Raw genomic sequence first — 15,809 nt, forward strand, 5'->3', positions numbered from 1 at the left:
TTGTTGTGTTGGAGGTCGTCACTGCCCCAGAACAGACATCCTGCACACGTTCATTCTACGGATTGTCTTCACTGGTGCTGAGTTCTACAAGGCACTTCATGTGGTCTCTCCATAGCGGTGCCATGGAAAGTTCTAGAACACATGCTTAGTCAAAGAGTTGAAGGAAGAAATCAATGAGCAAATGAAGGGTTAACTACCAAACCCGTCCACTCACCAACGGCCTCACGCTGTCCCTCTGAGCAGCCTAGTCATGCTTTGCCCTCGGTGCCAAACTGGGTGCTTTGCCCCTGTGAGAGATCCTCCCAGCTTACACAGGGCCTCTTTCGGGGGTGGGATACATTGGGCACCTCGGGAGGGCATCTCCAGGGTGGGTTCAAGAAGGTCTGGGGCACTGAGGAAGAGGGTGCTGATATATTCAGTCCTACCTCTAGGAGATCTGGAAGAGGGTTATCTGTCTCATGGGGTCAAACGCCATTCACTTGGTTTTTGAGTCACACCCAGCGATGCTCTGGGGTTACTCCTGTCTCTGCACTCAGGAATTACTCCTGGCGGTGCTCAGGGGACAATATGGGATGCTGGGAATTGAACCCAGGTTGGCAGCATGCAAGGCAAACATTGTGCTATCTCTCCAGCCCCACGACCCTCATTGGGGGCCGGGCCAAGCGACTCATTTATCCTGGGATCTGCGTGTTTGACTTTGTGCCTTGCTCTCAGCCTTTCCTTTCAGTTGTCAACAAGAGACTGACCTCTGTAAGATGCCAGAGCTGGGAAGACAGGGGCCCTCTGCCACATAGAATCCTGGGATTGGAGCCCCCTCACCCCTGGGTGCTTGGAAGGTGGAAATGCCCCCACATTTAGCATAAGGGCTTCCCCCCACCCCCCACTGCCCAGCAGCCGTTCCCATTCGACAGAGGAGACTGTGGAAGCCCCCAAGAAAATAAAAGGATGTCTAAAGGTTTTCCCCCAGCTTGGGGGATAGCAGGGGAGTCTGGACATCTGCCTAGACTTGGTCCCCCAGCACCACTGGGTGGGGGAAAGGGGGTCACAGTACCAAATCCTTCACCGAATCCTTGCATGGAACGTCAGCTAGTTGGCTGAGAATTCCTAGTGGGGACCTGGGCCTTCTGAATATCTTTGGGGGTCTTCCTCCCACCCAAATAGTTTTCCCCCCAAAATGTGACTCAGGGGAGGGTCCCTGCCCAGCCAGATCGCCCCCTCAACCCCCTAGAATTTTTTTTTTTTTGCTTTTTGGGTCACACCTGGTGATGCACAGGGCTTACTCCTGTCTCTGCACTCAGGAATTACTCCTGGAGGTGCTCAGGGGACCATATGGGATGCTGGGAGTCGAACCCTGGTCGACCGTGTGCAACGCAAACGCCCTACGCACCGTGCTATCGCTCCAGCCCCTGGTGTTGCTCTTGATAAGAAAGCCAGATTTGCTACCAGGGCTTTGGAAATCTGATTCACTCTGGGGACACCTCTGCCCGCTGCAGAAAGTCTCACCACCACGCGGGACCCCGTGCCGGATCCCCGGCTGCGTGGGGCTGATGTCCAGGCGGGGTTGCAGAAGCGCTTTTTTTCAGTGGCTGACTGGCACGCTTCGATTTCCGAGGGAACCTGCGTTCGGGTGGGGCCAGCGGCTAGGCGCCACACTGTCCACGGATAACATCTTTATTTTCAGCGTTTTGCAGTCTGCGCCGCAGCCCTGCTCCCCGGCTTGGCAGAGATCGATGCAGTCAATGGCTCCGACTCCAGAGCTCTCGATGACTTACACATATTTAAAAGGATAAAGCGCAATCAACGATTCTCGGCGTGAACTTGACCATCCTCATCCTGATCTCTGACTCTCTGGGATCCAGCCAGCAGGCGCCGGTTCTAGCCTTTCGTGCCTGGCAGTGGGGAGTTTGTGGAGGCTGGCGGGAGCTGGGATAACTCGGGGTGGGGTGGGGGCAGGGGTGGACGGGGGCTGAGCTGGTGTTGATCTGAGCAAACTGGCCTGAGCCTTGGCGTTCAAGCATCTGGGGATACGGGGCACCATTTCCTCGCTTCATTGGCTTTTGCTAAACACCACGCCGCCTTCTTTCACTGCTATTAAGCAAGTAATAAGCTTCCTTTCTCAGGGGCATTTGCCCCTTGAAACATTCTCAGCATTCAAGCCCAAAACAGAGATGCTAATGTGGAATCAGAGGCAGCTTTTTGGAACCGGGTGCAATTTAGAAAAAAAAAAGAAAAGAAATGATTCATCCTGATGACTTTCTCCCAGAGTTTTGTCCCTTGAACTCAACATCCTGAAAGGGACCCTACCCTCTCTCTGCATGCAGGGGAACCCTGCCTGGTTTCTCGGGAAGGTGCCGAGAGGGGATGGGTTTGGTTCTGGGAACTGAAAGGGCTCTGGGGCTCCTGAGTTCTACAGAGTTAGTCCCAAAGCGCCCACACGGAACACACAAACCACTGGAGCAGGGCCCGTGCCACGACGCCTTTGGAAAGGGACACAGAAATGGGAATTGCTAGTTTTCTCTGTCAAAGGAAAATTCTTTGAATCTTTTTTTCCCCCTTGTAGTGTTGGGGGAAAAATATATTACTGTTGGGGAAAAATTTATCTAGGCACATGCAAGGCAAGTGTTTTTATCGTTGAGCTCCATCCTTGGCCAGACACAGTCTTTTATTTGAATTTTTAAATTTTGTTTTAGCTACTTAACACAAGATCCTACAAGCAATGGTAGAGAGCAGGATGGAGCCTGCAGCCAGAGTTGGCTGATCCTACAATTCAGAGTGGGAAGAGCAGATCTGCGCTCAGGGCTCACTCCTGGCTCTGTGCTGAGGGCTCACTCCTGACTCTGTGCTCAGGGCTCACTCCTGACTCTATGCTCAGGGCTGACTCCTGGCTCTGTGTTCAGGGCTGACTCCTGGCTCTGTGCTCAGGGCTGACTCCTGGCTCTGTGCTTAGGGCTGACTCCTGGCTCTGTGCTCAGGGCTGACTTCTGGCTCTGTTCTCAGGGCTCACTCCTGGATCTGTTCTCAGGGCTCACTCCTGGCTCTGTGCTCAGGGCTCACTCCTAGCAGTGCTCAGGGGAGCCATACACAATGCCTGATCACTTGCAAGGCAAACACCTTCAACCCTGTACTCTCTCCCCAACTCTAGACACCTCTGGATAAAGTCCACTCAGTAAGATGTTTCACCTCCAGGAGCCTTGATTTTCCTATCTGTAAAGTGGAACTAATGATAGGAACCACTTAAGGTTAGTCCTTAAGTGACAATTCATGGGAATAATGGCCACAAATCACCCAGCACGATGCCTGGCACAGCGGAAGAACCAAATTATTCATGTGTCCAGCTAGTGTTTATTGAACAACTGTTATGGGACAGGTGGTGTGTTCAACTCTAGACATTTTGTGCTCTTTTGGCTCATTGGCCTTACGGTCTCGGGGTCCAGATGAAAACTGTTAGCTCTTGTTCTTATCACACTACTTAGCCTTTGCGAAAGAGAAGGGAGAGGGTGAATTACCAGCTCATGTAATGCGCAATCACGATGTGTTTTTTTGTTTTAAAAATTAGTTAAGTTAGGGAAGTGGCTCAGACGTAGAGCACACGTCTCGTGTCTCTGCTGCCCGGAGTTGGATCCTGAGCACCACCACCAAGGGGGAAATCGCCAACTGCAAACCTGGTGGCTCCCCTTATGTTGGGTTCATGGTGCTATGTGCAGCCACTAAAATGAGAGGGAAAACACGTTCCCCCATCAAACCCTCTCGGCCTGGGCGCTGGACAGCAGCAAGTGACGTGGCTGAGGAATTCGTCAGGAACTCGAGCTCCCATGCACGGCTCCAGACTATAGGCTCAGACGGCGCATGCCAGCAGGCCTCCCCCAGGGCCTCACCTCTGGCCTCCCCTGGGGCCTCACCTCTGCAACACAACTGGATGTGCGCTGCCCTCAGCGCCCACCCACCAGTGGCCTAGAGGTGTAAGGAGTGACAGGGCCTGGATTTGAACAAAGATCTAAACCTCCAACACCAGAACGCACTGGGGTCAAGGTCGGGGTTTACTCATCAACGACAAAGGAATATCAGCCAGGACGGAGAGATCTGTGAGAGTGTGCATGTGTATTTGTGTGTGTGTCTGTGCATAAGTGTGCCTCTAAATGCTCACCTGCACTTCTCTGTGTGTGTGTGCATAGATGCAGGCATGTACACACCCGTGTGTGTACATGCATGTGTTGTGCATGTGCCTCTGTGTGTGTATCGCTGAATGCATGTGTGCACCTCTGGGTGAACACGTATGCATGTACATATATACACGCATGTGTATGCATTTATGCATTTGTTGTGCACGTGCCTCTGTATGTGTATGTGTGGCGCTAAGTTCACGTGTGCACTTCTGTTTTTTATTTCCAAGTTGTTGGCCAGTGCTTTTGTTCTTTTTTTTTTTTTTTTTTTGCTTTTTGGGTCACACCCGGCGATGCTCAGGGGTTCCTCCTGGCTCATGCACTCAGGAATTATTCCTGGCGGTGCTCAGGGGACCATGTGGGGTGCTGGGAATCGAACCTGTGTCGGCCATGTTGGCTGCGTGCAAGGCAAACGCCTTACTCGCTGTAAGCCCCTGCTTTTGTTCTTTGTAGCCTTTGCACAGCCCTCCTGCTTATGGTGCCTGCTATGACAGATTCCCAGCTTGGCCATCCAAGCAGTCATCGTTTATTCCAAATGGTCAGGGACAGTGCAATCACATTCTCGTATCCTGTTATACTTTGGGAACTCAACCCCAATAGTATAGGAAAAGCAAAACAGAAAAGAATTATATTTTTAATATTGTATGGAAAACCCAACCTCCACAGTATGGACAGCAAAGGAAAACTATAAAACAATTATATATGTTTATATGGGCTGGAGCAATAGCACAGCGGTAGGGCGTTTGCCTTGCACGCAGCCAACATGGCCGACCCGAGTTCGATTCCTCCGCCCCTCTCGGAGAGCCCGGCAAGCTACCGAGATTATTCGATATGCCAGACACAGTAACAACAAAGTCTCCAATGGAGACGTTACTGGGCCCGCTCGAGCAAATCGACGATCAACGGGAGGGCCTTTACCTTTTACCTTTATATGTTTATATGGGCTGGAGTGATAGCACAGCGGTAGGGCGTTTGCCTTGCATGCAGCCAATATGGCCAACCCGAGTTCGATTCTTCCACCCCTCTCGGAGAGCCTGGCAAGCTACTGAGAGTATCTTGCCCACACGGCAGGGCCTGGCAAGCTCCCCGTGACGTATTTGATATGCCAAACACAGTAACAACAAAGTCTCCAATGGAGACGTTACTGGGCCCACTCAAGGAAATCGATGAACAACGGGAGGACCGTGATCATGTTTATATAGCACAGCGGGTAGGGCACTTGCCTTGCACGCAGCCATCCCGGGCCGACCCCGGTTCAACTCCTCCGTCCCTCTCGGAGAGCCCGGCAAGCTACCGAGAGTATCTCGCTCGCATGGCAAAGTCTGGCAAACTAACCATGATGTATTCGGTACGCCAAACACAGTAACAAGTCTCACAATGGAGACGTTACTGGTGCCCGCGCGAGCAAATCGATGAACAACGGGAGGACAGTGCTACAGTGCTACTTCTGTGTGAGCATATACATGTACACACATGCACGTGTGCATAAGCATGTGTACACGCATGTGCTGTGCATGTGTCTCTATGTGCATGTATGCGTGAGTGCATGATTATATGTACCTGTGTATATCTCTGTGCATACACGTATACATGTGTGAGTCTGTGCCTCTGTGTGCATGCATTCTCACACATATTGTGCATGTGTGCACACAGATACCGCAAGCCTGAACATGTGTGAGCGTGTGCCTATGCATGCACGGTTGTGTGTGCACACCCGTGTCTCGGAGCACCTGTGTACACATGCATGTGTGTGCCTGTGTGTGAGTCGGGAGGGAGGAGTCCGTTTGGGGTCTGAATCTCTTTGACGTCTCCTCTGGCGCTTCCTATCTTGACAGGGGCGCGGGGGCCAGAGGGGCTCTGCGGATGTAACAGCCTCTCCCAGTGGGGAGGAGCGTTTGATCCCTGACATCATTAGAATCACCAGTGCCTGGTGATAATGAAAACCAGAAGAGCCTTCCACGGGGCTTGTCATTCTCTCCCGGGTCCCGAGCTGCTTTCGAGCTCCGAGCTCCTCTTTGTTAAAGGGCTTTGTCAAAGTCAGCGATAAGCCCCCAGCGCTCCTGTCTCTGCTGCCCACCGCCCCCCTGGGCTGGCAGCTCTGGTTGCTCTCCAATGGTCCTTCTTCTCTTCTTCCTTTAGTGACAGGCAGCTCCCTGCTCTAGTTGGGGTCCCAGCTGCCTCGATAGACTATAGCACCCAGGTGCTGCTTTGGTGTGCCATGTGACCCAAGGATGCTGCTTTAGTGTGCCATGTGACCAAGGCTGGCCAATGCGGTGTGAACAAGAGTGGGTGACACCCTGGCGTGGGGGACTCTATCTCCTCTCCTTCCTGGAGACGAGTTGCAGGTATTTTGGTGGGAACTGAGCGGTGATTTGAGACCAGCGTCCTCCAACCACTAGCCTGCAGGCTGATGTGGGTCCCCAGGTGTAGAAAGGTTGAATCCCTGCTCTACCACCTTGATCAGCAGGCCCGTGGCTCTGTGTGCAGGGCAGGTGGAAGCAAGGAAACTCTCTCTCTCTCTCTCTCTCTCTCTCTCTCTCTCTCTCTCTCTCTCAATGTAGGAATACTGCTATTTATTCAGCCACTAGTATAGCTGATTGAATTGGGCATGAACTCCACCTTACTTTTTTTTCTTATAATTTTATTTATTGAATCACCATGAGAGCAGTTACAAAGCTTTCGGGTTTAAGTCTCGGTCATACAATGAAACACCCGTACCTTCACCAGTGCCCATTATCCACACCCCCAAGATCCCAATATACCCATCCCCCACCTTCCCCCTACCTGTCGGGCAGATGATTTCTACATTACTCTCTCTCTACTTTGGTTACGTTCAATATTTTGACATCAGACCCCCCATTATTATTTGGGATTTTACCCCAACACTCAGATCTTCTTTTCTATTGCTGGTTATGAATAACATATGATGTTGCGTGGGTGCAGTAGTGGCCAAACGATTTTGGAATTCTGAAGTTTTAACAATTAAATCTGGAGGGATTTCTGCCAAAACCTGCTGGGTTCTGAGATTTGTTCCCAAGTCTCTGGGATCATGGCCATTAAGCAGCTTGATCAGGAGCCAGAAAGGCCATTCATGGGCGGCGACTTGGGGTATCGTTGGGACGGCAAGCAAACTCTCTTAGTGAAGCCCCTCTTATAGTATGGACTTATAACATAGTTAGGAAGCAGGGCAGGAGTGATAGTACAATGGGGAGGGCATTTGCCTCGCACAGGTGAACAATTGTTCTATCTCTGGCATTCCATATGGTCCCCTGAGCAGTTCTAGGAGTAATTCCTGAGTGAAGAGCCAGGAGTGACCCCTGAGCATCACTGGGTATGGCTCCCCACAATAACTAGGAACAGATTCTGATTGTTAATGCATCATTTTAAAAAATAGGGGCTACCCCATAGTTGGGCTGGAGCGAGAGCACAGCGGGTAGGGCATTTGCCTTGCATGCAGCTGACCCGGGTTTGATTCCTCCACCCCTCTCGGGGTGCCCGGCAAGGGATACTGAGAGTATGCCACCCGCACAGCAGAGCCTGGCAAGCTACCCGTGATGTATTGGATATGCCAAAAATGGTAACAACAAGTCTCACAATAGACATTACTGGTGTCTGCTTGAGCAAATTGGGAGGACGATGCAGTGCAGTGACCCCATAGTTGGAAGCCTGTCGCATGAGCTGGGGGAGAAGGCAGCTGGAATACAGAAGAGATCACTAAGATGATGGTTGGAGGAATTGTTCAGGATGGGAGATATATGCTAAAAGTAGATAAAGGACCAAACAGGATAACCTCCCAGTATCTGTATTGCAAACCATAATGCACAGAAGTAGAGAGAGAGAGTATGGGGGAAATTGTCTGCCATGGAAGCAGGAGGAGAGGTAGAGAGGGGGGTATACTGGGGACATTGGTGGTGGAGAATGAGCAGTGGTGGAGGAATGGGTGTTTGATCATTGTGTGACTGAAGCTCAAACATGGATGCTTTGTAACCGTATCTCATGGTGATTCAATAAAAAAAATTGGGGCATTTTGGGTTGTTCTGGGGTTGGAGTTAAGCGATGTGGTGTTGGGGACTGAGTTCAGGGTCTTGCATGTACTGGGCTCTACTGCTCGAACCCTCTTCCCTGCCCCCTAATGCATCACTTTCTAAGAAGAGCCCTCAGAGGCATGTCCTCTTCTGCTTTCTCACCCCGTCCCCTGGCCCACGAGAATGAACCTGCCTCCTTGGTCACATTCTTCTCTCTGGTTGCTGTGAAATTTCTCAGACGTGTGCTTAGGTGAACCCAGCAAAGGAGACATAAGTCAATAAGGAAACCAGTCAAGTTCAGCTGTGGCAGATTAAGCCAAAATCCTCTCAGCAGAAAACTGAGAGTGAGTTTATCTTTATAAAGAATAGTGTGTATTCTTCTTTTTTTTTTTTTAAAATTTTGGAGTCACATCTGACGATGCACAGGGGTCACTCCTGACTCGTGCACTCAGGAATTACTCCTGGCAGTGCTGGGGGGCGGGGCATATGGAATGCTGGGAATCAAACCCAGGTTGGCCACGTGCAAGGCAAATGCCCTACCCGTTGTGCTATCGCTCCAGCCCCAGTGTATATTCATTTATAAAAGGTAAAGGTAAAGGTAAAGGCCCTCCCGTTGATCGTCGATTTGCTCGAGCGGGCCCAGTAACGTCTCCATTGGAGACTTTGTTGTTACTGTGTCTGGCATATCCAATACTCTCGGTAGCTTGCCGGGCTCTCCGAGAGGGGCGGAGGAATTGAACTCGGGTCGGCCATGTTGGCCGCTTGTAAGGCGAACGCCCTACCCGCTATGCTATCGCTATACGCACTATTTAAGAAGAGAATAGTGCATATTCTTTCTTGTCTCTTGGAAGCATTAACGAGGATTTTGAAACACAAGGTAGGATGGCCAGGAGGGAACCAGAGACGGGTCGAGTCCTTACGCCTGCCCATCTGGACACTCTCCCGGATGGTTCCTTCAAGCTCCAACTGGGTCTTGGGTCAGTCACCGCTGCCCCACCAGCCCTGCGTGACTTAGTTCTGTGTCCCATCCCGAGGACTGCGCCTGGACCTTAGGCACCGCTACTTCTGAAATCTCATGAGGATTAACCAGAGGGGGGCTGGGGGCCCTCTCTGTGCCTCCTCAGAGGTGGGGACACGTGAATTAGAAGAGAATCTCTTTTGTTTCTCTTCTTGGGCCTCCAATTCCGTCTTGCTAGGATGCTCAAGACCGCACAGCCTTTCCAGATTTTCTGGTTGGGATTCCTGCACCCATTCTACCCTGACCTTCGGCCAGACTCTTCTTTGATCACAGAGTCCGTTCCCAACCCATGTGCCTACAGAATGTTTCTGCACATGCTGTTCCCTCTGCCTTGGGTGCCCTTGGGCTCGGCTTCATCTACGATGCTCTTACCTGGTGGCCTCCCACCCACCCTCCACAGTTCAGACCAATCACTTCCCCTGGATGCCTCTGCTGATGTCTCCCGCTAGATATCTACGATAGAGTGTCCCCCAGTCCAGCTTCTTCCTTCCTCTCCTGTTACTCGCCGCCACCGCAGTGGACTTTGATTAGTTTCTGTGCTGGCTTGTCAGTTCTGCCAAAACGGGGCAGTGTGCTTTATTGCCAGCCGTAGTCTGCCACGTCGACGTGTGCTGAGCAAACCTGCCCAAATAAATGAATGGATGAACATCAGGTCAAACAAAAAGGAAATCCACAAAGCCAAAAGGAGAGAGGAACCTATTTTCCCTTGATAAGAGAGTAAGTAGAATATTGCAGCTGGGTAATTCGGTTTGTTGGGCAAACACTTTCCTAGAATTTTGATGACAACCCACCGCAAGAGTGACTGCACAGAACTTGCACAAGAATGGCATGGGTCTGTTCACATGATTTGATTTGGACTCATCAGACGTTTCATCAAAACTCAGAAAGTTCACTGGCTCGGTTTAGAGACACAAACGTAGAATGGAATGCAGTTAAAATTACGGCATCGCTTTTCTTTCTTTCCTAGAGAAAAGTGCTATTTCTCAGGCCTCCACTCTTGAAGACAGTGACCAGGTACGCCTAGAGTAATGAATACTTGGGCCCTTGAATGAAAACCCTGTAAGCTTCTACTACAACCTCATGGGAAGGCAGGTCTCAGTGTGTGGTAGAGAATCCCCAAATATGACGGCCTTAATATTAAACTAATTGACTTAAACATTAATCCCTTTCCTGCCTGTACCTTCCTGCAATCAGACCCATGCAAAGGTGGAGCCTGTAACTAGCTCCCTTCAAACTCCATGAAGTGTGACTTGCTTTGGCTAACAACATAAGGACGGCGTCGTACTAGGCTACCCTACTCATTTCTCTTGCTTTCTCTGAGGAAGACCGCCATGCTGTCCAAGAGTGAGGGTTACGTGGGGAGCGTGAAAGGCCTGGGCTATGAGGGTGGGCCTCGCCTGACTCCAAGATGGCCCAGTTGCGGCTGAAAGAAGTCAGGGTCACCTTTTCCAGCTCAGTCTTCTAGCAGAAATTGGCTAGGATTCCTCAAGGGTGGAATCATAAGAACGAGACATTCTTGCTCGAAGTTGCCACTGCTATGGCTTGATTTTCTCCATTAACAATGCACTGTCCTGTCCTCCCATTGTTCATTGATTTGCTCGAGCGGGCCCAGTAACATCTCCATTGTGAGACTTGTTGTTACTGTGTTTGGCGTATCGAATACGTCACGGGTAGCTTGCCAGGCTTTGCCGTGTGGGCGAGATAGTCTCGGTAGCTTGCCGGGCTCTCCAAGAGGGGTGGAGGAATTGAACCCAGCTCTGCCAGCCGGCTGCACATAAGGCAAACGCCCTACCGCCGTGCCATCAAGCCAGTCATTAACAATAGAGAACCACAAAAGCAACAGGATATTTCCATTCCTGGGCAGGCCCTTCACTGACTGTCTCCTTCTGGGGGGATGTTTTGGAGAACTGATGACTCACCAAGGGTGCAGGGTCTGCTTCTACCAGGCAGATGGTAGCCCTCACTCTGGAACCACCGCCTCTAGCTTTGCAAACCATGGAGCTGGTCTGATCATGTCATGTCGAGCACAAAATGGCACAACACAGTGTAAAGGGGAACCGATTTTGGAAATTGTCCAGTACGGAGGTTTGATCCCTCACTTGGAGGTGGTGGCAAAGAGGCCATGAAGGGTTGAGTAAGTTGGTCGCAGGAACCAGGGACAAAGAATGAGTTAAAGAGAACGGAAGTGATCTTACGGGGACTGGTCAAGGATGTTTGGTCCTCTGATGAAGGTGCTCTCTTGACTTTAAGCCGCCTCCCCCCCCCCTCCGCTCCCCACCTCAGGCCTAGAAGAGACAGAGATAGATGATAGGGAACTAGAGAATGCCTAGGCATGGGGCTGGAGCACTAATACAGAGGGGAGGGCGTTTTCCTTGTACACAATCAATCCAGGTTCGATCTCCAGTATCCCATAGGGTCCCCCAAGCTCCTCCAGGAGTAACTCCTTAGTGCAGAGCCAGGACTAATGCTTGAACATCAGGTGTGACCCAAAAAGTGAAAAAAGAAAAGAAAGAAAAAAGAATACATAGGCATCATGGGAATACCAAGACAGAAGAGGGAAATCTGACAGCCACAACCCCCCCATTGCTGGATAACCCTGTCCCCAGAAAACAAAGCTTGAAAGCACCTCTATACTCTCGGGGCTCAGAGGCCGGGTTTTATTTGCATTCAGAACCCCCCACCCCCCAGCCCTGTAGTTGGTATTCATGACTGTGACCCCGAGTCAGGAAGGCAAGATTAAATTATGTTTCTCATCTTCTATTTAAGGAGGTAGGGAAGTGTGTAATGCACTTTCAGAATATACCTCCGCAGAATGGTTAGGATAAATAAATGATTCACCAGGCAAGGGGAGAAGCTTCAGTTACGTGGACGAGGCATTTACGTGGAAGCGGCCACGTCAGACCCATCAGGCGGACTTGGCGTTTGCAATGCGCTCAGCCTGGATTCCAGGGCCCGGCTCATCTTGAAGGGTTCCACTAAATGAAAAATGAGCTTTACTTGTGTCTACGTCGGAGCTTAAGTGCACTCTCTAAAACCTTCCTGGGAATTTTTTGGACAGGTGTCTCTTTTCAAACAGCATAATATTTGGACATTGCATTTTAAATATGTGCAGATAAAAATGATATTCCAAATCTGTATTTCACTTACAACCAGATGGGAGAACGGTAGTGAGCGTTAACTGAGAGACAGTCCTTCCTGGAAAAAAGAATGGAAATCCAATCTCCCCTCCTCCTCCCCCTGCCCGGAGGGGCGTGACAGCCTTCTAGAATGAACATCATCTCATCCAAAAATCTCCACTGAGTCAACGTGGTCAAACCCCCATAAAAATCCATGCTCTTGTTTTCTCGCAGTAAAATAATATTTTCCTACTTAGAAACCTGGGGCTTGGGGGTGGATAGAAACAGACTTTGCCACCTGCAGGCCCTTAAGAACTCGGAACAGTTGGGCTCCTGGGTGGGACCAGGTGCGGCTCATTCCACGGTGCCGGGAGGTGCTTGGCACAGACCCCATATTTGAATTCCTTCGCAGAGATGGAGCGATGGCCCCACGTCCGCCTCCCCCCCGCCCCACCCCACACACACTTCGCTTTGATCTGTGCAGTTTTCTCACAAACGAGCCTGCCTCCTGGAACTCCGAAGTCCTGCTGCCTGTCTTCTGGGAAGGACTATCGCGACAGTCCGCTTTCTGCAGCGTCTTGGCAGGGGTGATGTTCATAAAAGTCAGCAGTGCCAACAGAGGGTGTGGGATGGGCCCAGTGGTGACAGAGTGCCCGTTTTGTGTACCAGGAGGCTATGAGTGTGATCCCTGGCACTGCCCGTGTGCGCCTCGTGCCTTAATTGTGTGACCTTAGCACACTACAAATCATCACAAAGGGAAGGGAAGGAAAAATAATATTTAAAAAAAATGTTGGGGGCTGGAGCAATAGCACAGCAGGTAGGGCGTTTGCCTTGCACACAGCTGACCTAGGTTCGATTCCCAGCATCCCATATGGTCCCCCGAGTACTGCCAGGAGTAATTCCTGAGTGCATGGACCAGGAGTAACCCCTGTGCATTGCTGGGTGTGACCCAAAAAGCAAAATAAAATAAAATAAAATAAAATAAATGTTGGTGGGGAAGCCATAGGACAGTGGGTTGGGTGTTTACCTTGCATGTGGCTGATACAGGTTTGATCCCTGGACACAACAAGCAATAAGCCCCGAGCACCACCAGGTGTGGCCCCCAAACCAAAAGGAAAAAAAGAAGTTCAATAGCCAGAAGTGAACTGAGTGACAGAGACTCAAAGGGATCCACCAGGTTTAAGGGATGCGTATTTCCTGGTGATTTTGATTTGGGGGTCACACACCCAACAGTGCTCAGGGATTACTCTCTGCATTTAGGGATCACTCCTGGCAAGCTTGGGGGGCCTTCGGGGATGCCAAGGATCGACCCTAGCTCAGCCGCGTGCACCTTCCCTTTCTGCTGGTCCTGTCTCGTGTATCACTAAAAATGTCATGGGTGACTGTGTTGGGGACCATGCGTCCAGCATCGTTGATGCGTTGATGCCTTTCCCTGCCTCTCTTACATCCTCGGGATATTTATTAATCACTTCCCCCCAAATCTACTGTTTTTCCTTACTGGAGGCTTATCTCCAGCCGGCCCCATGTCAGTTCCTGGTCAGATGCTGTTTGAGATGCATTTCAATCAAGCCTGGAGCTAGAGAGCATTGAGTGAGGACTTGGCCTTGGATGACAAAACCGAGGTGACTAGGCAAGGGGAGGTGGGAAGGAGAAGGGGAGGGGTACTGGAGGTGACATAAGGACAGTGGTAGAAGCCCTAGGGCACTTTGATGATGGTGAAATGTGGAACTGGGTTCATTCAAACCACAAATGAGAGCATGATTGTAGACATGTGACCTAAACTGTAATCAGGGAATAAACACTGTAGCACTGTCCTCCCGTTGTTCATCGATTTGCTCGAGCGGGCCCAGTAACATCTTCATTTTGAGACTTATTGTTACTGGGTTTGGCATATCGAATACGTCACGGGGAGCGTTCCAGGCTTTGCTGTGTGGGCGAGATACTCTCGGTAGCTTGCCGAACTCTCCGAGAGGGGCGGAGGAATCAAACCCGGCTCAGCCGGGCTGGCTGCGTGCAAGGCAAATGCCCTACCGTGGTGCTATCGCTCCAGCCCAGGGAATAAGGCGTTTTCAAAAATTAAGCATGGATTGGGACTGGAGTGATAGCACATCAAGTAGGGTGTTTGCCTTGCACGCAGCTGACCTGAGTTCGATTCCCAGAATCCCATATGGTCCCCTGAGTACCACCAGGAGTAATTCCTGAGGGCAAAGCCAGGGGTAACCCCTGTGCATCGCCAGGTGTGAACCAAAAAGCCAAAAATAAATTAAGCATGAATTATGTAGACTTCATCCCAGGAAGTTGACCCCCAAAGCCCAGGGATAAGGGCTGGGTACCCGTCGGAAGCATAGTCACATGTCACATGCCAGGTATACCGTGCCAAATTCTCGATGATGCTGGGAAAGGCAGTTCTAACACCTCGGAGCAGTGAATGGGGAAGGTGCCCTTTCAAAATGTGCCAAGGTGAAGGCCAGGTACGTGCCAGCCTAGAGATACAACCTCATGTTCAGAATCCCACTGAGGCCTCCTCGACAAAACAGAGCGATCAGCTTGCTCGGAAGTTTCTGGAACTACTGAATGATACCGAGTGAGGTAAATCTGCAGGTCACAGGAGCGTTCTAAGCTAATGCTCCCTTCCCCCACTTCCTGCAGCCTCTTCATGCCTGGGCATCTGTTTTGAGGCAGCCTGCTTTAAACGCCCAGATTCTGAGCAAAGCACTTCCATCACTTTGGCTGAAATATTAAAAAAAAAGAAAAGAACACACACACACACACACAAAAACACCCAACCTAAGATGCATAGAAATTACAGCTCAAAGGAATTCGGGGCACAATTATATACAGAGTAAGTACACTGAACTTTCGACAGGGCTTAGGGGATTTTTAATGTTAATTTTGACGGTGGGAAATTTTTCTCTTATGAGCTGCTTCTTTTTTTTTTTTCCAGTTTACACCTGTGCAATGCAATTCTGCTGTGCGCTAGAACACTCACACTTAGTGTGTGGCAGGGTACATCTTGCTTTACGGCACTTCCAATGATCTGTATCTCAACACCAGGTTCCACCAGACCGGGTCGCTCTGTACCGGTATATCATTTGCAGCAGAAAGAAATCATGCACATCACGGCAGACAGATTTCTAACATGATCCCAGGATCCAGGCCTGCCTCCTGCGGGCTGGGCCCTTTGGTGGTGCCCATGATGTGGGGACAACTTTGATTTTAACCAATAGACTGTGGCCAAGGGGCTGGGATGTCACTTTCAGGATTATGATGTCTGGGTCTGTGACTTCCATCTTTGCCTCGATGCTTTGCCAAGGTGTGACTTGAGGCAGGAAGTGGTCCAGCTGGGGAATTCCACCTATCGAGAAACTCTGGGTGGCTTCTGAGAGTTAAACATAAACAGCAGTCAACAATTCCAAAGAACAGCAGTCCTAAATCCTGGAGCCGCACAAAAATAAATTCTGCCAACAGCTAGAGGGAGCTTGGAAGTGGC

General features: G+C 50.5%; 1 protein-coding gene across 3 annotated transcripts in view; it reads right to left on the reverse strand.

The window, feature by feature from the left end:
• Positions 1-15,809, reverse strand: part of TSHZ2 (teashirt zinc finger homeobox 2) — a 514,637-nt gene that overhangs the window by 169,223 nt on the left and 329,605 nt on the right. Inside the window, exon 3 of one of the 3 annotated variants that reach the window (XM_056107443.1) lies at positions 9,809-9,824. The exons of the other annotated variants lie outside the window; for them this stretch is intronic. The gene's annotated coding sequence lies outside the window, so the exon portion shown is untranslated. Of the gene's footprint in view, positions 1-9,808; positions 9,825-15,809 lie in introns of those variants that run through there. 3 annotated transcript variants of the gene reach the window in all.

The sequence above is a fragment of the Sorex fumeus genome, unplaced genomic scaffold (genome assembly GCF_029834395.1).
Source record: "Sorex fumeus unplaced genomic scaffold, SorFum_2.1 ptg000166l, whole genome shotgun sequence".
NCBI lineage: Eukaryota > Metazoa > Chordata > Mammalia > Eulipotyphla > Soricidae > Sorex > Sorex fumeus.